Source organism: Amblyomma americanum, chromosome 5, assembly GCF_052857255.1.
Source record: "Amblyomma americanum isolate KBUSLIRL-KWMA chromosome 5, ASM5285725v1, whole genome shotgun sequence".
Taxonomy (NCBI): domain Eukaryota; kingdom Metazoa; phylum Arthropoda; class Arachnida; order Ixodida; family Ixodidae; genus Amblyomma; species Amblyomma americanum.
Genome location: NC_135501.1, coordinates 48396920 through 48417847, shown reverse-complemented (window position 1 = coordinate 48417847; position 20928 = coordinate 48396920). Strand labels below are relative to the sequence as shown.

Genomic DNA, 20928 nt, shown 5'->3' with positions numbered 1-20928 from the left:
CGTCTTACAGTGCAGTACGAACTAGCCAGCACCCACACCTTACTAACCTTAGGCGTAATGGTGGGCGACATAGTACGACCAGTAGGGCAGTACTTCCGGCAATACTTACTTGATGTGGCACATCCTCAATAATCAGTCCGGGCTTCAGTTTAAGGCCCACCATTTTAAGGATAGAAGAGCCCTTGTTAGCAATGCCTTGAACGCGCCAGTATTCCCGAGACAGGTCCGTCACTTTACCGTACGGGGCCAGCGCAGAACGAATATCTTCGTCTGGAGCGTTATGCAGCTGTAAATGCAGGTTCAACCGCACATCCTGGTTGGTCGGGTCAATTACACGGCATCGTTTGTAATTAAATTTCAATTAGCCAACTTCCAGAATTTTCTTCGTCGCTTTTTGGCTACTGAAGGTGCCCGCCGACACGTGGTTCATCTGGAACATCCGCAGAGCTAGCACTTCGGGGAGCATCTCCAGGCGAACCAACATGTCGCGAAAATCACGAAAAGGCCTGGCTTTCAAATCACCGTGATGAAAGACGGTATTTGAAACGTACGCACCTGTTGGAAATTGCGGCAGCCCAACTTGATAATCCTGAGAATCTTGAGCAAAAAGCTTGTTTCCGCGGACCTGCTGGGCCGCTGACACCGCTACAACGGAACTCATGATAACGCGTCCGTTCGCAACGCGGCCGGAAGCAGAATCCCACTGAGCTATAGCGGCCGGTGCCTGGAACCGATTTATTGAATCCCCACTTGAGTATGATTGTCCCTCCGGACTGAAAGCAAAAATGGCAGAGAAGCCGCCAGTGAGGATCTAACTCACGACCGCTGGTTTACAAGACCAACGCTCTACCACTGAGCTATAGCGGCTGGTGCCTCGAACCGATACATCGATAGCTGCCTTCATTGCCACGAGTCTGCCTTCTCCTTCGCCCTTGACGCTTCATCGTTCGAGCCGCCGCGGTGGCTGAGTGGTTATGGCGCTCGGCTGCTGGCCCGAAAGACGCGGGTTCGATCCCGGCCGCAGCGGTCGAATTTCGATGGAGGCGAAATTCTAGAGGCCCGTGTGCTGTGTGATGTCAGTGCACGCTAAAGAACCCCAGGTGGTCGAAATTTCCGGAGCCCTCCACTACAGCGTCTCTCATAGCCTGAGTGGCTTTGGGACGTTAAACTCCCATAAACCATAAACCAAACCAAAGCTTCATTTTCCAGCTGTCACTCTCATCCCGATGACATTCGAGAGGCACGCCAAGATTACGCGTTGGCAGTTTGCAACCGACCAGTTGGCAGTTTGCAACCGGCAGTTTGCAACCGGTTGGCGGTTTGCAACCTGCAACCGACAGAAGTGTTCCGTACCATCATCCCAATTACCGTGCCAAAAACTACAGCTCTCGTCCCAGTTTATCAGGCGGCCAGTTTGTTGACAGTACTTTTCGACTAGGTTGGTAACTTCAGTAACGCTGTATTTGTTTGAGCAAAATATGGCAATATCATCTGCGTAGTCGAAGACTTTCATATAGGATGATAACAGTTGAAAGCCAGAAATAATATTACTGTTAATTATGGCCAAGCAGAGTGGTTCTATATAAGTCGCGAACAGTAGGGTCGAAACAGGGCATCCCTGTCTCCCTGAAGAATGCACTTCTAGTCGGTCTGTCAACTCGCTATCTACGATTACTCGTGTGCTGCAATTCGCATAGGCCAATCTTAGCCTTCCGCTACAACGCGCCCCACGTTCAAATGATCAAGAATGCAAAACAGGACGTCATGTGAAACACGACCGGAGGCCTTCGCTAGGTTCAGCTGAATCATTGCACGGCGCTCCCGAAGGGCGGCACAACATTCCAGTATGCTACGTGCAACGTATTTGTCGCGATACTGCGTCCTTTGATGAAACATGTCTGGTGTGGTCCAATCAATATTTTGATTACGCCCGGTAAACTATTTGCTATAACTTTCATATATATCTTGTAATCTACGTTGCTGAGGCTTATCGGCCGATAAGAGCCCACCAACAAGCGCTTCTCTGGATAATCTGTTTTGGGTATCAGGACAATGTGTGAAGTAGTAAAGGACAGTGGAATATTTTTCCGCTCGTACGCCTCCGCGAGCACACTTAGCGGAAAGGGTGCTATCATGCATTTGAATTCTTTGCAGAAATCGCGCACAGTCCATCTGGGCCTGGTGCTTTTCCACTTTGCAATTCATCTCTTGCGGATTCAATTTCTCCGACACTAATGGGCATCTCAAGGCGCACCTTCACTTCATCTCGAGTCTTGGCAATAGGGGCAAAAAATGAAGCAGAAACCCTTCATCCATCTCACGCTTATGACCGAGAAGGCCGGTGAAGTCGTCCATTATAACCTCCTGGATAACGTTCTTATCGCTAGAAACTTCAACCCAGTGCCTTATCTGCGTGATTTCTTTCTGGCGAATGTAACGTTTCTCGTCGGACAATGCTCGCTTAGTCGGCGTTTCACCGGTCCACATATTTCTCGGACCTAGAGCGAATGACGACTGTTTTGTATCTGCCTGTGTCTATTTGTTCAAGCTGGTTTTTTACTTCCCTCATTTCTTTAAAGAAATGGCCGAGCTCACAACTTTCCATGCAGCTCAGGAATTTTAACTGCTCATTCAATTCCTTTTAGTTATCTTTATACCTCTTCAGACAACTCTTTTCTGTTGCTTTACACTTCAACCATTCCTTGAAATCTTGCCACTGAACAGCCAAGCTGTCAGGCTGTGTCTCTAGCAGTCTGTGCAGTTGGTTTGTAGTTTCATTTATGAAATCGTCGTCTTCCAACAGCTCAGCATTAAATTTCCACAAGTGCCAGTTAAAGGACGTATATTTTTGTTTGGCGCCAATGGCTCAGATTACGAGGCAGTGAGCACTAAATGCAACAAGTTTATCTTCATAGTTTATTCAGAGATGCACAAGTTCCGTAGATACACAGAGCCTATCCAACGTAGTATGACTGTCACGCGGGAAGTGTGTATATTAAGGGCTAATAACGTAAGTAAATATTTCACCAATGTCTTCTAAAACATGTTCGCGTACAATACTATTCAATAATTGAGCACTTTTTTCCCGCACCGGCAACGCTTCATACGGTCCGCCGCAACACAAACACGGTTGAAAACACCCAACACCAGAAGGGTTCTGTCACAAACAAAATAATATTCGAGACGATTGAAGAACTCTTGGCGTTCGGATTCTACGTTTGGTGCATACACGCAGATAACTCGCCAAAATAGATTAGAAAAGGTGAAATCAGCGACATGAAGACGTCCACTGGTAAAAGCGAAAACAGACTCTAAATAATGCCTAAATTGTTGCGCATAAAAATAGCCCACCCACCTGAGGTGCCAACGGAATGACAAAGACAAACACTGAAGACTGGACTAACGTTTGACACCACACGATCAGTAGCTTTCTCACTTTCTATTTTCGTCTCCTGGACAGCCACTATGTCATGCACGTTGTCAGTAAGTAGGCGATTAAGCTGACATTGGCGCCTCCTTGCCCAAAGTCCTCTGACTTTCAAAGTAGCTACGCGCAGAGCTGTATCTAGTTTCATTGCCATGCACTTAGAATGAAAGGCCTTTGACATACATTGCCCACTCTACAAAATCGTGAACCATTTTTTAACTCACAGTGTGCAGTGTACATAGTCGCTGATCCAGGAATCCGAGTGCTGGCGTCGGGAAACCATACGGATGTCCCTCGCCAGCCTTCCCGGACCAAGTCACACTGTCTAATGGGTACTTCCCACGACAACCAAGGTAAAAACAAAAACAAAACAGGAAACCTTAATGGGCATCTACGGAGCCGGTTTCCCCGCCTGCTGGGATTCGTCAGAGAAGATTGGACGGATCTTCAACGTCGAGTTCCTGCTGTTTCAGGCGGCGGCTCATCACCACCCGCACAAGGCTGCGGCTTCTCGCCGACGCTCTCCTCATGGGAGCGTTTCCCAGCTGATAGACCAGCAGCTTCCTGGCTGACAACCATGGCATCTGAGTGGTTGGCCGCCACACTCTCCGGAGGTTCGACCGCGGCTTTCGTCGCGTTTTCCGCCTTGTCATCATTTTCTTGCTGTGGTTCAAGACCCACATCTTCAGTCGGCTTGACACCACTGGTCGTCGTCGCAGTCCTTTTTGATAGAGGCGTCAGCGAAGGTGCCTTATGAGCCAAAAGTTGGCCAGTTGCCCAGGCTGCCTCCTCTGCATCCGCCTCGTCCATCAGCAACTGAGTTGAGTCTTCACTGTTCCCGGGGCCGGCAATGCTCACGTAAGTACGAGCACACTGGCCGTCTTCATGCCCGAACCGTCGGCAGGCATCGCACAGAGGGACCCGGTACTCTTTGCTGAAATGGCTTGTACCTCGACAGCGGAGGCACAACGAAGGCCTGCCCGGTACGACAGCCAGCGCTAACTCCCCTCCGACGTTGAGCTGATGCGGCAAGTCGTCAAGCTTCACACCAGCTTTCAACTTTAGTGTGATGAGTCTGGGGGTTGATCCCTTCTCCAACACGGCCTGTACTCGCCAGCGCTCACGGGCCACTTAAGAGACTTTTCCGTACGGCGCGAAGGGGACACGCTCGTCCTCGTCAGACACGTTGTAAAGCAGCCAATGCAGCTTCAAACGCACGTTCTGGCTTGCAAATTCAATCACCAGGCAGCGCCGTTCTTTCACACGCAGTTCACCGATGCCGGCAATCTTCTTCACCGTTTCGGGTTTCTTGAATGTGACGGCCCAGACATGGCTCATGCGATACGCCGGCAGGGCGATAACGTCCGGCAGGGCGATAACGTCCGGCAGCAACGAATGCTAAGCTAACGCGTCCCGGAAATATTCCACGCGATACGACCGGGCCGTGATATCCGCGTGCAAAGAAGAATAGCTCTATTCAAAACGTAACGCCCTGTAGGCAGCCCTGGTAAAACAACCTGATACGTACTTTCTTGATCTGAAGACCTGTTTCTGCGGCCAGACATGGCCGTTGTAGCTGCTTCAACGGAGCCCGACATCGCACGTCCGTCACGCTGTGTGGCTGGAAGTCGAATCCCTACTGAGGTCGAATCCCGACTGGAAGAAAAAAAGACAGAGAAGCCGACAGTGAGGTTCGAACTAAGGACCGCTGGTTTGCAAGACCAACACTCTTCCACTGAGCTATATTCGCCGGTGCCTCGAACCGATTACTTTAATCCCCACTAGTGTATTATTATCCCTGCCGACTGAAAAAAAAACGCACAGAAGCCGCCAGTGAGGTTCGAACTCACGACCGCTGGTTTACAAGACCAACGCTCTACCATTGGGCTATAGCGGCCGTTGCCCCGAACCGATTACTTTATCCCTATTTCTCTATAGTCGTCCCTCCCGACAGAAAGGAAAAATAAGAGAGAAGACGCCATTGAGGTTCGAACAAACAATAGCTGGTTTACAAGCCCAACGCTCTGCCACTGAGCTATATCGGCAGGTGCCTCGAACCGATTACTTTAAATCTCACTTGTGTGTGATTGTTCCTCCTGACTGAAAAAAAAAGGCACAGAAGCCGCCAGTGAGGTTAGAACTCACGACCGCTGGTTTACAAGACCAACGCTTTACCACTGAGCTATAGCGGCCGCTTTTTTTTATTGCCGGTGAACAATACATACGCAGGAATTAATATCTCTAGCCACACTTTGGCCGAGACAATGGGTTAAAACATTTTCATATCAATCAGTTCATCCATAACTGCCACACAGTCCGGCGGCTGGTGTGGACTGCGGAGAACATTTCTCAGGAAAACTGCAGTTCCTATAAAGTTTTCTCTCACTGGTCGCACATCTGCGTCAGCGTGCCTGGCCGCCATTCTTGTTTTCCAGATTCTGTGGAGGCCCAGTAGCATAAACATGTAGTAAGGAACTTCCTCACTTTCTATAGGTAGAAACCGGACGCCATCAAAAGTTACAGGAGGTTCTTTGTTTAATGTTCTTTGCAAGATGTTCCAGTGGAAAACCGGGTCCCAGCAGTAGATAAACACATGTTCGATGGTCTCGGGTTTTTTGCAGAGTATGCAGTCGATGGTCCATGGCACAGAAATGCCTTTATTGTTTAGTCATGTTTTCACCGGAAGGGTACCAGTATGAAGTTTAAAGAAAAAGGATTTGGCAGTCGGTCTTACCAGCATCTTCTTAACTCGCTTTAGCACATCTTTGCCTGGGCCTCCGCAGTAAAAGGAACGGTATAAGGGAGCAGGTATAAAGATATCTAGTAAATCTTTGTACAGTTTTTTTCCTGGGTACAGCACACAGATACTGTGTAGCAAAGTGAGCGCTCAAAGTGCGAAAGGTTGCCACAACTTCACGCAAAAAACCTGTTACAGCACGATTCGTGGCCGGGTAACTGGACACAACAAATTCCGACAATACGTTGCCTAAGCGCACCTGCAACAATGTGCGCAACCAAGGATCGGTGTGATCACGTATAAACAAAAATCTTGAGAAAACTTGTTTCAGAAACAAATTAGAAAGGCCAAGGCCGCCCCTTTTGACCGGAAGGAACAGATTAACTCGTCTTGTTCGCTCCCAATTTGAGCTCCAAATAAAGACAGCAAACTCTGCCGCTTCTGCAGGTTTGCTCGGGTAATGAGCACGGACTGCAATAAACACCAAATTCTGGCTATTAAAAATACATTGCACACACTTGCGCGCGCGAAAACAGAAAGGTCACGTCGTTTCCATCCATCCGCTTTTTTCCTTGCACTCTTAGTTATCTCACCCCACAACTCCGTACTGCTTTTATAGTGCTCCAAGGGTACCCCCAAGTACTTCGCAGGGGAGGTCGTCCATTTCCTGTTAGCAAACACGGCAGGTGTGCTGTCCCAATCACCGTGCCAAGAACCTATGCACTTATCCCAGTTAATTTCGGACCCAGTCTTTTTGCAATATTCCCCCGCAACTTTCACAACTTCTTTAAAGCTTTCTTGATCCGCGCAAAAAACAGCAATATCGTCAGCGTAAGCAAGCACTTTTAATTGCGCCGACAGAAGATTGAAACCGCAGATCCCATTATTGTGCAACAGTGATAGCAGAAAAGGCTCAAGGTAGATCGCCAAGAGTAGAGGCGAGAGCGGGAAACCCTGCCTGACCAAAGAACACACAGGCACAGGTTCAGTCAGCAGTTTGTTCACTATAATTCGGGTAACACAGTTTTCGTACGCCATCTGTACACCTTGTATTATCACAGAGCCTACGTTGGCATATTCTATAATGGCGGAAAGAATGTCGTGCGGCACTCGATCGAAGGCCTTTGCATGGTCAAACTGCATCATGGCAACTCGGCCCCCGGAGGCATCGCAGCATTCAAGAACAGTTCTAGCATTGTGCACATTTGTTCCAATGGTGCGACTTTTAATACCGCACGTTTGGTGGGGCCCTACAAGGTCCTCTATAAACTTTTGCAGTCTGTTGGCAAGAATCTTCATAAAATCTTTATAGTCAACGTTGGTTAGGCTTATCGGCCGATAAGCCCCAACGGACAGCAGTTTAGCCTGGTCCTCACTCTTGGGCATTAAAACCACGTGTGCTGTTTTAAATGATGGTGGCATTTTCTTTGTTTCATAAATTTCGGTGAAGACGCAGTGGAGAGTTTGGGTGAGTTCGGCTTTGAACTTATTAAAATCACTACCTAGGCCGTCAGGAGCGGGAGATTTTCCGGCACTCAGCTCTTCGATTGCTCTTCCCACTTCGCTTACGCTGATTGGTACCTCCAGCCCTTGTTTTACTTAGTCTCCTAGTTTTGGCATACGGGACAAGAACGTGTTTGCAAACCCCTCTTCTTCAAGCCGTCGCCGCCCAAGCAATTCCCGATACTGCACAACAAACGCCAACTGAATCACTATGCTATCATTCGTTACCTCGTTTCTGTACCTGATTTGTCTTACTTCTGAGACGCGTACTTCTTTTCGTCACTAAGCGAACGTTTAGTAGGCACTTGGCCAAGCCAGAGACGTTCAGCACGAGCCCGTATCACGGCAGGTGTGCACTTGTTTTTTTCGGTAATCTCAAGTTCACTTTGTTTCTCTTATTCATTTCTCATATCTTCACAGCTGGGAACTATCCAGGCTTAAGAGCAAGCCAACTTGGCAATGTAGCACTTTTTCTTGTTTATCGTGGCATGTAATGCTTGCTCTTTCAATCGAGTTTATTTTCATTCGCTGTTTGAAAGCTTCCCACCTAATTACCCAGTTTTAGGCACTGCTGATAGCAATGCTTTAATACATTCATTAACGTTAATATCAAAACGATCATTCTCGTGTAACTGTGCGTTAAAGTTCCAAAGGTCCCACAAGAAATGTGATTTCTTTTCTTTTTTCCCCAGGGTAAACGTAACTAAGCTGTGGTCGGTAAATGACATGTGTTTCGCCTGTTAGCTATTGCACAAAGGGATCAGATCAAGCGACACATACGCTCTGTCAAGTCTCGCGTGACTTTCACCCTGGAAGTGAGTAAAATGCGGCGCTACCGAAAGAACTTCAGCAACATCATCTAAACCATTTTGTTGCACAATAGAATTCAACAATTCCACACTTTTGTCACTAAGGAGTCCTTTTGTAATTCTATCCTCTGCTTTACAAACGCAGATAAAGTCGCCCAAAAGCACAATTAACCACTCACAGCATACATATTGTTCAAGGCGCTCGAAACATTCCTTGCGCTCGTTCTCCCTGTTAGGGGCATACACGCATATGACCATCCATAGCAAATTGCAATAAAAAATCAACTACAACCAAACGGCCGGTTTGGCACACAGTTAAATTCTGCTCGACAATCCCCAGAGAATTCCTAATAAATACAGCACAACCGCCCGATGTGCCAGAAAAATGGCACACAGAAAATTGTACCGTGCCGTAAAAGGCTGCACCATACGGTCCGCCTGTTCCTGTCTTTCGACTTTCGTCTCCTGTACGGCTATTATGTCTAGGTCATTATCAAGGAACAGCCGGCTTTGTTGGTACTGACGCTTCTTGGATGCCAGTCCCCTGACATTATTTGTTGCAATGCGCAACGCTCTAAGAGGTGTAGAAGCCATCTAGTTTAGGTACAGGAGCCATATGGCGCATACCTCGGGACACAAGGCGACGGTGCGGGTGACATGCCTAGTCTAAGGTGCTCGATGGGTGCGGTGGCGGTAATCCAACGTCTTTTGCACAAGTGCCTCTTGCGTATGAACTGGAAAAACAGCTCATGCAGTCCGTCACCGAAAAAGGCCATCTCACGCCCACAGAAACCACTCACAGGGCACTCACTCCAACTAAGGCGGCGGCTTAGCCGCCGCTCGTTGATCGGCCTGTCCATTCTGCCGGGCCGCGGTTTCAACGTCGGTCGCCTGACACCAACAATCTTCTGCGGTGGCTCGTCGCTTGGCTCACTTTGGGCTCTCCATTCGCACTGTGCTCGTGCGGTCGCTTCCCTGCTTGGTTGCTGGTTGATGCATGTGACACTCCCATGCTGTCACCATGCTGGGGAACGACGGGAGCTGACGCCCCACTGCTCAAGACTTCGTCCGTTGGCGCCTTAACTTCTGCAGGCTGCGCTACCTGTTGCTGCCGCTTACTGCTGGGCTTCCCTACGCTTGTGGATGTTTCTGGAGGGGGTGCAGATGGGGCCTTCTCCACCCTGTCCGCTGCGTCTGCTGCAGCGTCTTCCGCGTCAGCCTCGTCCATGACAAGTCCGCACGAAATGTCAGTGTTGACTGGGACGGCAGCACTCGCGTACGTGCGTGCGCAGCTGCTTTCTTCGTGCCCATAGCGACGACAGGCGCCGCATCGTGGAACCTTGCACTCACGGCGAATGTGCCTAGTACCGAGGCAGCGCAGACACAGCGGAGCTCTGCCCGGTACAACCACGAGAGCCAACTCACCGCCAACTCTGACTTCGTGAGGGAGGTCTTCCAGCTTCACGCCAGGATTCATTTTCAATCAAACCAAGCGAGTCCTCGACCCCTTGCTGGCGACACCCTGGACGCGCCACCGCTCCTTGGTGACTTCGTTCACCTTGCCGTACGGAGCAAAGGCTACCCTCACGTCTTCGTCGGGCACGTTGTGCAGCAGCCAGTGCAGCTTGACGCGGACGTCCTGGTTTTCCGGGTAGATGACGAGACAGCGGCGGTCCTTGACTTTCAGTTCGCCGGCAGAAAGAATTTTCGTCACCGCCTCAGCACTCGCGACAGTAACAGCCCATACATGGCTCATGCGATACGCCCACAAGGCGATAACCTCGGGGAGCAGCATCAGCTGAGCCAGCGCATCCCTTAAATCTACGACACGATAAGGACAGGCCGTCACGTCAGCATGCAAAAAAAACTGTGTTTACCACACGTCCTTTAGGAAGGGTAGGCAGAATCACCTGATATTCTTCATCCAAAAAAGCCCTGTTTCCGCGGCCAGACATGGCCGCTGTAGCTGCTCCAACGGAGCCCGTCATCGGACGTCCATCACGCTCGCTGGCCGGAAGTCGAATCCAAGCTATAGCGGCCGCTGCCTCGAATCGATTACTTTAATCCCTACTTCTGTATGATCGTCCCTCCCGACTGGAAGAAAAAAATACAGAGAAGCCGACAGTGAGGTTCGAACTAACGACCGCTGGTTTGCAAGACCAACACTCTTCCACTGAGCTATATTGCCCGTTGCCTCGAAACGATTGCTTTAATTCTCACTTGTGTGTGATTGTTCCTCCCGACTGAAAGAAAAAAAGGCAGAGAAGCCGCCTGTGAGGTTCGAACTCACGATCGCTGGTTAACAAGACCAACGCTCTACCACTGAGCAATATCGGCCGGTGCCTCGAAACGATTGCTTTAATTCTAACTTGAGTGTGATTGTTCCTCCCGACTTAAAGAAAAAAAGGCAGAGAAGCCGCCTGTGAGGTTCGACCTCACGCCCGCTGGTTTACGAGACCAGCGCTCTACAACTGAGCTATAGCGGTTTTTTTTCTTCATTGCCTGATATTGAACGCAACACAGAAGCAAAACACGAAGAAATAAATCATGTCAGCTTTTCTCCAGATGCCGTGAACCGGCTAAACTTTCCTTAAAGCGGCCAATTCATCAAAAAGGCTAATCCAGTCAGCCGGATTGGGCTTGGCTCGATACACTTCTCTCATATACACAGCACAGTCTATAAAAGTTTCTCGCACAGATCGTATGCTTACGTCTGCGTGCCGCACGTGTATTCTCGTTCTCCACAAACTGTGAAGACCCAAGAGCATTATTAGGTCTTTAAGTATACCTGCTATGTTTTCTGTTGGTACAAATCTTATTCCATACAGATCTATGGGGAGTTCTTTAATTGTACGCTGGAGGACGTCCCTGTGAAATATTGGGTACAAGCAGTCTATAAAAACGTGTTCTGCGGTTTCCGGTTTCATACAGAGTAAACAATCTGTGGTCCACGGCACATATACTCCCTTTTCCTCAAGCCAAATTTCCACAGGATGTGTCCATGTGTGGAATTTGAAGAAAAAGATTTTAAGAGAGGGTGTAACGGGCATCTTTTTTACTCTCTTCAGAACATCATGCCCGGGACCTCTAAGGTATGGTGCTGGATACAGGGGTATTAGCATTAGTGTGTGAAAACGGTCTTTGTATAGTCTTTTTCTAGACACCGTAGCAAGGTACTGCATTGAAAATTGAACGTGGAGCAGTTGGTATGCAAACAAAAAACCTCGCGCATGTACCCAGTAACAGCACATGCGGATCCTTGAGCAGTAAACACAATGAAATCTTGGATATGCTTCTATAGGCGAAGTTGCATGACGGTCCGTATAAAGGCATGATTTTGGGAGCTATCATGAATTTCAATTTTTTTGCAGAAGTTGGTGCATAGTCCATGTGGGCCAGGTACTTTTCCACTTTGCAATTCATCTATTGCGGATTCATTTTCTCCGACACTAATGGGCATCTCAAGGCGCACCTTCACTTAATCCTCGAGTCTTGGCAATAGGGGCAAAAATGAACCAGAAATCCTTCATCCATCTCACGCTTATGACCGAGAAGGCCGTTGAAGTGGTCCATTATAACCTCCTGGTTAACTTTCGTATCGCTAAATACATAAACCCAGTGCCTTACCTGCGTGATTTCTTTCTGGTGAATGTAACGTTTCTCGTAGGACAATGCTCGTTTAGTCAGCGTTTCACCGGTCTACCAATTTCTCGGACCTAGGGCGAATGGCAGCTGTTTTGTATCTGCCTGTGTCTATTTGTTCAAGCTGGCTTTTTACTTCCCTCAATTCTTTCAAGAAATGGCTGTGCTCACAGCTTTCCGTGCAGCTCAGGAATTTTAACTGCTCATTCAATTACTTTTAGTTCTCTTTATACCTCTTAAGACAACTATTTTCTATTGCTCTACGCTTCAAAAATTCTCTGAAATCTTGCTACTCAACAGCCATGCTGTCAGGCTGTGTCTCTTGCAGTCTGTGGAGTTCGTTTGTAGTTTCATTTATGACATCATCGTCTTCCAACATCTTAATATTAAATTTACACAAGTGCCAGTTAAAGGACGTATGTTTTTTTTTGGCGCCAAAGGTTGAGATTACGGGGCAGTGATCACTAAATGCAACAGGTTAATCTTCATAGTTCATTCAGAGATGCACGAGTTCCGTAGATACACAGAGCCTATCCAACGTAGTATGACTGTCACGCGGGAAGTGTGTATATTCAGGGCTAATAACGTAATTAAATATTTCATCAATGCCTTCTAAAACATGTTCGCGTACAATACTATTCAATAATTGAGCACTTTTTTCCCGCACCGGCAACGCTTCATACGGTCCGCCGCAACACAAACGCGGTTGAAAACACCCAACACCAGCAGGGTTCTGTCACAAGCAAAATAATATTCGAGACGATTGAAGTACTCCTGGCGTTCATATTCTACGTTTGGTGCATACATGCAGATAACTCGCCAACAGGGATTAGAAAAGGTGAAATCAACGACATGAAGACGTCCACTGGTACAAGCGAAAACAGACTCTACAATAATGCCTAGATTGTTGCGCATAAAAATAGCCCACCCACCTGAGGTGCCAACAGAAAGACAAAGACAAACACTGAAGACTGGACTAATGTTTGACACCACACGATCAGTAGCTTCCTTACTTTCTATTTTCCTCTCCTGGACAGACACATGTCAATCACGTTGTCAATAAGTAGGCGATTCAGCTGACATTGGCGCCTCCTTGCCCAAAGTCTTCTGACTTTCAAAGTAGCTACGCGCAAAGCTGTATCTAGTTTCATCGCCATGCACTTGGAATGAAAGGCCTTTGACATACATTGCCCACTCTACAAAATCGTGAACCGTTTTTTAACTCACAGTGTGCAGTGTACATAGTTGCGTATCCAGGAATGCAAGTGCTGGCGTCGGGAAACCACACGGATGTCCCTCGCCAGCCTTTCTGTAATAAGTCACACTGTCTGGTGGGTACTTCCCACGACAACAAAGGTACAAACAAAAACAAAACATGAAACCTCATTGGGCAGCTACGGAGGTGGTTTCCACGCCTGCCGGGATTGGACAGCCAAGTTCGGCCGGGGCTTCAGCGTCGAGTCCCGGCTCTTTTAGTCGGCGGCTCATCACCACGCACACAAGGCTGCGGCTTCTCGCCGATGCTCTCCTCATGGGAGCGTTTCTTAGCTGATAGACCAGCAGCTTCCTGGCTGACGTCCATGGCATCGGTGTGGTTGGCCTCCACACTCTCCGGAGATTCAACCGCGGCTTTCGTCGACTTTTCCGCCTTGTCGTCCCTTTTTTGCTAAGGATCAAGACCCGCATCTTCACTCGGCTTGACAGCACTGGTCGTCGTCGCACTCATTGTCGATAGAGGCGTCCGTGAAGGTGCCTTCTGAGCCAAAACTTGACCAGTTGTCCTGGCTGCCTCCTCTGCATTTGCCTCGTCCATAAGCAACTGAGTTGAGTCTTCACTGTTCCCGGGGCCGGCAATGCTCGCGTAAGTACGAGCACACTGGCCCTCTTCATGCCGGAACCGTTGGCAGGCAGCGCACCGAGGGACTCGACACTCTTTGCGGATATGGCCTGTACCTCGACAGCGGAGACACAACGGAGGCCTGCCCGGTACGACAACCAGCGTTAACTCTCCTCCACCGTTGAGCTGATGCGGCAAGTCATCAAGCTTCACGCCAGCTTTCAACTTCAGTGTGATGAGTCTGGTGGTTGAGCCCTTCTCCAACACGCCGTGTACTCGCCAGCGCTCACGGGCCACTTCAGAGATTTTCCGTACGGCGCGAAGGCGACACGCACGACCTCGTCAGGCACGTTTTAAAGCAGCCAATGGAGCTTCAAAAGGACGTCCTGGCTTTAAGGGTCAATAACCAGGCAGGGCCGTTCTTTTACTCGCAGTTCACCGATGCCGGCAATCTTCTTCACGTTTTCGGGTTCCTTGAATGTGACGGCCTAGACAGGGCTCATGCGATACGCCCCCAGTGCGATAACATCCAGGAGCAACGAATCCTGAGCTTACGCGTCCCGGAAATCTACCACGCGATACGGCCGGGCCGTGATATCCACGAACAAAAAAAGTATTTAAAACGTACCGCCCTCTAGGCAGTACTGGTAAAACAACCCGATACGTACTTTCTTGTTCAGAAGACCTGTTTCCGCGGCCAGACATGGCCGTTGTAGCTGCTCCAACGGAGCCTTTAATCGCACGTCCGTCACGCTCGGTGGCCAGAAGTCGAATCCCACTGAGCTACAGCGGCGAATATTTCGCGTTGGTTTGTTTTGTGACATTCAATGTGGCTATCCCCCTTTGGGCCAAAAGAAAAGAAGCGAAGCCGCCAGAGATGTTTGAACTCACAACCGCTGGTTTACAAGAGTTACACTGAGTTACAGCGGCTATTTTATTGCCTAATTTGGCTTAGAAACAAAACAATCTTCACAAAATGTTAAAACTGCGACAGCAACACGTTGGCAATCACGAAAGGTTTAAAATCTCTTCAAACACACAAGTTCGTCTAGTGAGGTAATCCAGTCAGGTGGATCGGGTAGCGCCGTGTATGCTTCTGTAAGGAGCACCACACTTTCAATGAAGTTTTCGCACACAGGACGGGTATTTAGATCTGCATGTCGAACTTGCATCCTTGTTTTCCACGGGCTGTGGAGGCCCAGGAGCATGATTAAATTCAAAAGAATGCCCTCACTCTCAACTGGTCAAAACGGCATCCCATTAGGATCCAAAGCAAGCTCTTTTTTCAGTGTTCTCTGGAGGACGTCCCAAAGAAAGTTTGAGTACCAACAGTCCAGAAAGACGCGTTCAATCGTTTCAGGCTTCTTGCAGAGAAGGCAGTTTCTTGTGCAAGTACCGAATATACCTTTTTCATGCAACCAAGTTTTAACTGGTAGTGTGCGGAAATGTAATTTAAAGAAGAAAGTTTTAACTGAGGGTCTAACTGACATCCTTTTCACACGTTTTAGGACATCTTCTCCAGGGCCTCCGCGGTGCGGTAAACGGTAAATTGCCAATGAAATCATCACATCCACAACGTCCTTATAGAGCTTCCGTTTACACACATTGCTCAAGTAGTCCATTGAAAAACGCATGTGCAACATTCTGTACGAGAGGACAACTTCGCGCATGTAAACTGTCACTGCGCCACCCATATTTTTCGCAGTCGTGCCTGGATGACTGTCCTCAAAAAGGCGTCACCCTGGTCGCGAAGAAAAAAATAGCGTGAAACAACCTGTCGCAAAAATAAATGCACATGCTCCATCCCACCAGCCTTTGCAGGAAGAAACAAATTTGTTCTGCGACATTTTTCCCACATTGATGTCCACATGAAAACTGCAAAGAAACGATTGATTTTCTGGTTGCTAACCCGAGCAGCAGAAAGCACATTCATAACATACTATATGCTGGCAACAAGGAACACATTACACACATAAGCACGCGAAAACATTGACAGTGGCTTGCCTTGCCATCCATTTGCTTTCTCTCTCGCCCTGTCCGTTTCTTCGCCCTAGTAGTGGGTGGGATCACGGTATGATTCGAGTGGCACGACCAGATACTGAGTCAGCAAGTTCGACCATTGCAGACGAGAAAAAGTGCTGAGGTGTGACGTCCCAGTCGCCGTGCCAAAACCCAGCACTCTTTTCCCAGTTCAATTTGCAGCCGGTCTGTTGGAAGAATTTTTGAACAACAGTGGTAGCTTCTTGAACACTTTCTCTGTTCGAACCTAACACCGCAAGGTCATCTGCGTACGCTAGTATTTTCACTTGCGCTGACTGGAGCCTAAAACCACTTGTACGGTTGTTATTTATGATCGCCAAACAGAGAGACTTGAGATAGGCTGCAAATAATAAGGATGACAGAGGGCAGCTTTGTTTTACTGACAATCCCACGCTAATACTATCAGTGAGGACCCCATTAACAATAATTCTCGTCGTGCAGTTCGCATACGCCATTCTAACGCCCTCCAAAATGACGCGGCCAACGTTTGAGTGTTCCAATAACAGAAACAGGGCATCATGCAAAACCCGGTCGAAAGCTTTGGCGAGGTCCAGTTGCATCATTGCCACGTGGGCACCAAGCACGTCACAGCATTCCAAAACAGTCCGTACAACGCGTACGCTTGTTGCGATGCTACGGCCTTTAATGCCGCACGTCTTGTGTGGCCCAACTAGATTTGCTATCACACTTTGTAGCCTTTTGGCCAGAACTTTCATGTATATTTTGTAATCCACGTTGGAGAGGCTCATCGCGCGATAAGACCCCATCAACAGGCGTTTTTCTGGATCCTCCCACTTTGGAATTAAAAAGATGTGCGAGCTGGTAAATGACAGAGGAAATTGCTTACGCCCATACGCTTCGACTAGCACTCTGAGCAGAATGTGGGCGACCGGGAGCTTAGATGCTTTGTAGAATGCAGCTCCTATGCCATCAGGTTCTGACGACTTTCCTCTTGGCAGTTCGTCTATTGCTTGTTCGATTTCAGCCAAAGTAATGGGTTGCTCGAGACGTGTTCTGACTTCATGATCGAGTTTTCGCATTTTGTGCAAAATTTTAGTCAGGAAGTCGTCTTTGACTTCGAGTCTGTGGCGTAGCAATTACTTGTAGTGTCCTACAATCACGTTTTTGATCTCCGCGGGTTAACTAGTGACGATGCATTCGTTAATAATTTGCAGTATTTCTTTTTGATTCGAGTATCTTTTCTCATCGAACAGCGCTCGTTTTGTTGGCGTCTCTACCGCCCAGAGTTTTTCAGACATCGCCCGGATCTGTGCTGCTTTGTACCTATCAGTGTCAATTCATTCAATCTGCCGTTTCACGTCTTTTATTTCTCTCGTCTACATTCCTGGATGAAAGCTATCCATGCTAAGCAAAAAAATCGAGTTCTTTGTGTATTTCTTTCTCCTTTTGCTTCTCAGCATATTGAAGTGTACTGGCATTTTCGATCGCCATTATCTTTACTCGCTGCTTCACCTCCTCTCACTCAATTGCATAACTGGAGAGCTGGGCTAAATGTAGTTTTTGAAGTTCTTTCGTGGTCACTTTCACAAAATTTTTGTTTTCCAAGAGTTTCGCGCTGAAGTTCCACACATGCCAGTTAAATTGTGACCTCCTTTGTTTGGTGCCGAAAGTTGCAATAACTTAACAATGGTCACAGAAACTTACGGGCTTAACGTCATACCCAGAGCACAGTCGAACAAGTTCAAGAGAGATATACATTCGGTCCAGTCTGGCGTGGCTATCACGTTGAAATTAAGTATACCGGGGCCGAGCATTGCAAGCGTACAAATTAATGATGTCTTCAAGGTTACAGTCGCCGACAAAAGAATTAAGGAGCTGAGCGCTGTTATCCCTCACCCGCGAAGCGTTTGCGCGGTCCTGAGCAAAACAAACGCAATTGAAGACGCCTAGCAGGATTAAAATCTTGTCACAATTTAGATGCGGTTCAAAGCCTTCAAAAACGGTTCTGCGCCCAGTCTCGGCATTCGGAGCATAAACACAAACAACACGCCAACTTAGATCCGAAAAACATAAATCAACAACAATCAGGCTACCACTTTCGGAAGCAGCAACAGAAACAATATGAATACCCAACCTTTTTCGAATATAAAGAGCACAGCCTGCCGAAGGGCTGACAGAATGGCAAACACATATGTCGTACAAAGAGCGAATTGAAGACACCATGCGATCAGTTTGTTCCGCGCTCTCAATCTTAGTTTCCTGGATGGCAATAAAATCAAGATCGTTTTAAAAAAAAAAGGCGTTAGAGCTGCCTTTTTTTCCTTCTTGCTCCTAAGCCACCTACATTTAGTGCTGCTAAAAAAACGCTGCACCAAGTTTAACGCCATGTTCTACTGGTGCAGGCCCCGCAAGAAATGTTTGTAATGGGCGAAAGGTGCCTCTGAACTCACAGCACCTGAAGTGTTCATGTAGTGCTCTTCATCCAGCCGTCCACAGGCGTCTTGAAAGTCAACCAGCGGTCGGCACTTCACAGGGCAACAAGCACACACACTCTCATCTCAGTCGCCTTCCTCTTGTAGCCGCCCCCCCCGCACACACACACACACACACACACACAACCCGGACAGTGGAACCGCACTGCTAGGGAGGCGGTTTTTCCTCCTGCCTCGGCTCACTCGGGAGGTTCGGACGAGGTTTAAAGGTGGGTCGCCTCATACCGGCCATTTTCGACGGTGGTTCCTCGCTGGCACTGGGGCGCGGCTGCTCGCCGGCGGCATCTTTTTGCTCGCGGGAGCGCTTTCCTGCCAGGCAGGCACCAGCGCCATCGTCTCCCCGAGAAATATCCATTGGGTCGACCTCGGTAGACACGGAGCTCGAGCCGTGCCTCTAACCGATTGCTTTAATTCCCACTTGTGTGTGATTGTTCCTCCCGACTGAAAAAAAAAGAAAAGCCGCCAGTGAGGCTCGAACTCACCCCCGCTGGTTTACAAGACCAACGCTCTAACACTGAGCTATACCGGCTTTTTTTTTTCTTGATTGCCTAGCTTTGACATAAACATAACAGGAAGACACGCGGACATATATACACAGCGATGGAACAGCCTAAAACCAATGAGCGGCAGGCATTGTCATGCTAAAATTCCTTGAGTACCGTCAAGGGTTCCAGCCTTGACAGCCACTGGGGAACACATGATTGCAACTTCACTGTCTCAAGCCATATCTGTACGCTTTCACAGAAATACACCCGTACCGGTCTTGCATACGAATCGCAGTGCTAACCGGCCATTCGAGAGCGCCATATACTGTGGAGGCAAAACAACATCTCCTGGTCTAATGGGTCATCATCCTGGTTGTCTGTTGATAAGCATCTTGTTCCATGAGGATCTAGTTGCAACTCCTTTTTAATTGTTCTTTGCAGTGCATCCCACAAATACATCCCCTCTCAGCAATAAATAAACACATGATCTACTGTCTCCGGCTGTTTGCAAATTAGACAGTGGGCACCTCGCGGGAGGAACAGACCCTTTTCCTGCCGGAATGATTTTACCGTCAATGTACTGGTATGTAACATGAAGAAAAATGTTTTTGCTCCTGCTGAAACTTGCATTTTCTTAACACTTTTCAACATATCACTTCCTCTGCCTCCAGAGTATAAGGTCCTGTACAAGGGCACCGGGAACACTACATCACGAAGATTCTGGTATAATGTTTTCTTATCAACCGTACTCAAATACTCCATCGAAAAAAGGCCAGGCATACATCGGGCATGGACTACAACGTTATGCAAAGCTCGACCAAGCCTTTTTTGGCAAACGGTTCGCAGGAATGGTTCTCGTACATACCTAAAAATAAACCTGTTTACGATCTGGCGTACAAACAAATGGCACAACCCAAGCCTGCCACCCTTCACATACCTAAAAAAATTGCCCTGCTACACCTCTCACAGCTGGAGGCCCAAATAAACACTGCAAAAATTCGGTGGAGTTTTTGCACATTAACACGGGAGCAATGCAACGCAGGCGCAATGCAATGCAGGCGGTCGGCTAGGCCGGCCGCGGATATTTGTGGCCGTATACTGACTTTCGTTTGTACCCATCTGTAAATATCCTGTACAAAAGTTCGTTTCTCACTAAATCGCTTCGCCTGCAAGTCATATCATCGAGAAGCCTTCAAGCGGTGCATCCAGTTTCTGGAAATCACCGGACCAACACCACTGGCAAACCTTTACTGGCGCAGTCGACAGGATTGGTGCTCTGCAGCGGCCCCGATAAACGGGCGAAGACATCCACGGAGAGAACGACGAAGTTCGGCATCCAAGGCGCGATACCGAAAGGACGACCGTCTACGGGGGTACGAAGGTGCGCACCGCATCGGGCGTGAAACGCCGAAGACAAGGCCTTCAACAGACACAGAGTGGTATCCCTGAGCAACAGCGGCAGTCGGAAGATTCAAGCGGAAACGGCCTTCAGAGGACAGAAAACGGCATCCCCGAGTAAAGGCAGCAGCTAGCGACTTCAGTCGGCACCTGGTCCGAGGTCGCCGTCATTCCTGCCCGAAAAGAGGACCCTGAGCGCAGCTCCGTGTGAGTTCCCTGGTTCCTTCGTTTTCTTAGCGGTCACTGTTTGACTAAGGCTTGCGTAGTTGATCATAACCCGATTTGGTCATCTTAACCCCGACAAGGCATCTACGATGGGCAGCGGTAGTGGCATTGGTGACAGGGGGGACGGTTGAGACAAGGGCAGCAACGAGGGGTCGGGGTCACGGCATTGCCAAAACTTTGAGAAAGAGTTGGAATTGTATGAAAAAAAGATAAGAGCCTTAGAGCTCGAGATGCAAATCATGCGTGCTCGAAGCCAGAATGTGGCGCCTTCCGAGGACGAGCGGTTGAGACAGTACACTAAGCTACTCGCCGGCGCGTTCCCCAAATTGCCGGCAGACAGTGAAGTACCCGTCTGGTTTGAGTCAGTGGAAT

At 48.5% G+C, this 20928-nt stretch overlaps 4 non-coding genes across 4 annotated transcripts; all 4 read right to left on the bottom strand.

The window, feature by feature from the left end:
- Positions 1-795: 795 nt before the first annotated feature.
- TRNAT-UGU (transfer RNA threonine (anticodon UGU)) lies at positions 796-867 on the bottom strand. The gene has a single exon. It is a non-coding gene; the product is annotated as a tRNA-Thr (tRNA).
- Positions 868-5252: 4385 nt separating this feature from the next.
- On the bottom strand, positions 5253-5324 carry TRNAT-UGU (transfer RNA threonine (anticodon UGU)). Its single transcript has one exon. It is a non-coding gene; the product is annotated as a tRNA-Thr (tRNA).
- Positions 5325-5547: 223 nt separating this feature from the next.
- On the bottom strand, positions 5548-5619 carry TRNAT-UGU (transfer RNA threonine (anticodon UGU)). The gene has a single exon. It is a non-coding gene; the product is annotated as a tRNA-Thr (tRNA).
- Positions 5620-18905: 13286 nt separating this feature from the next.
- Positions 18906-18977, bottom strand: TRNAT-UGU (transfer RNA threonine (anticodon UGU)). Its single transcript has one exon. It is a non-coding gene; the product is annotated as a tRNA-Thr (tRNA).
- Positions 18978-20928: the final 1951 nt, after the last annotated feature.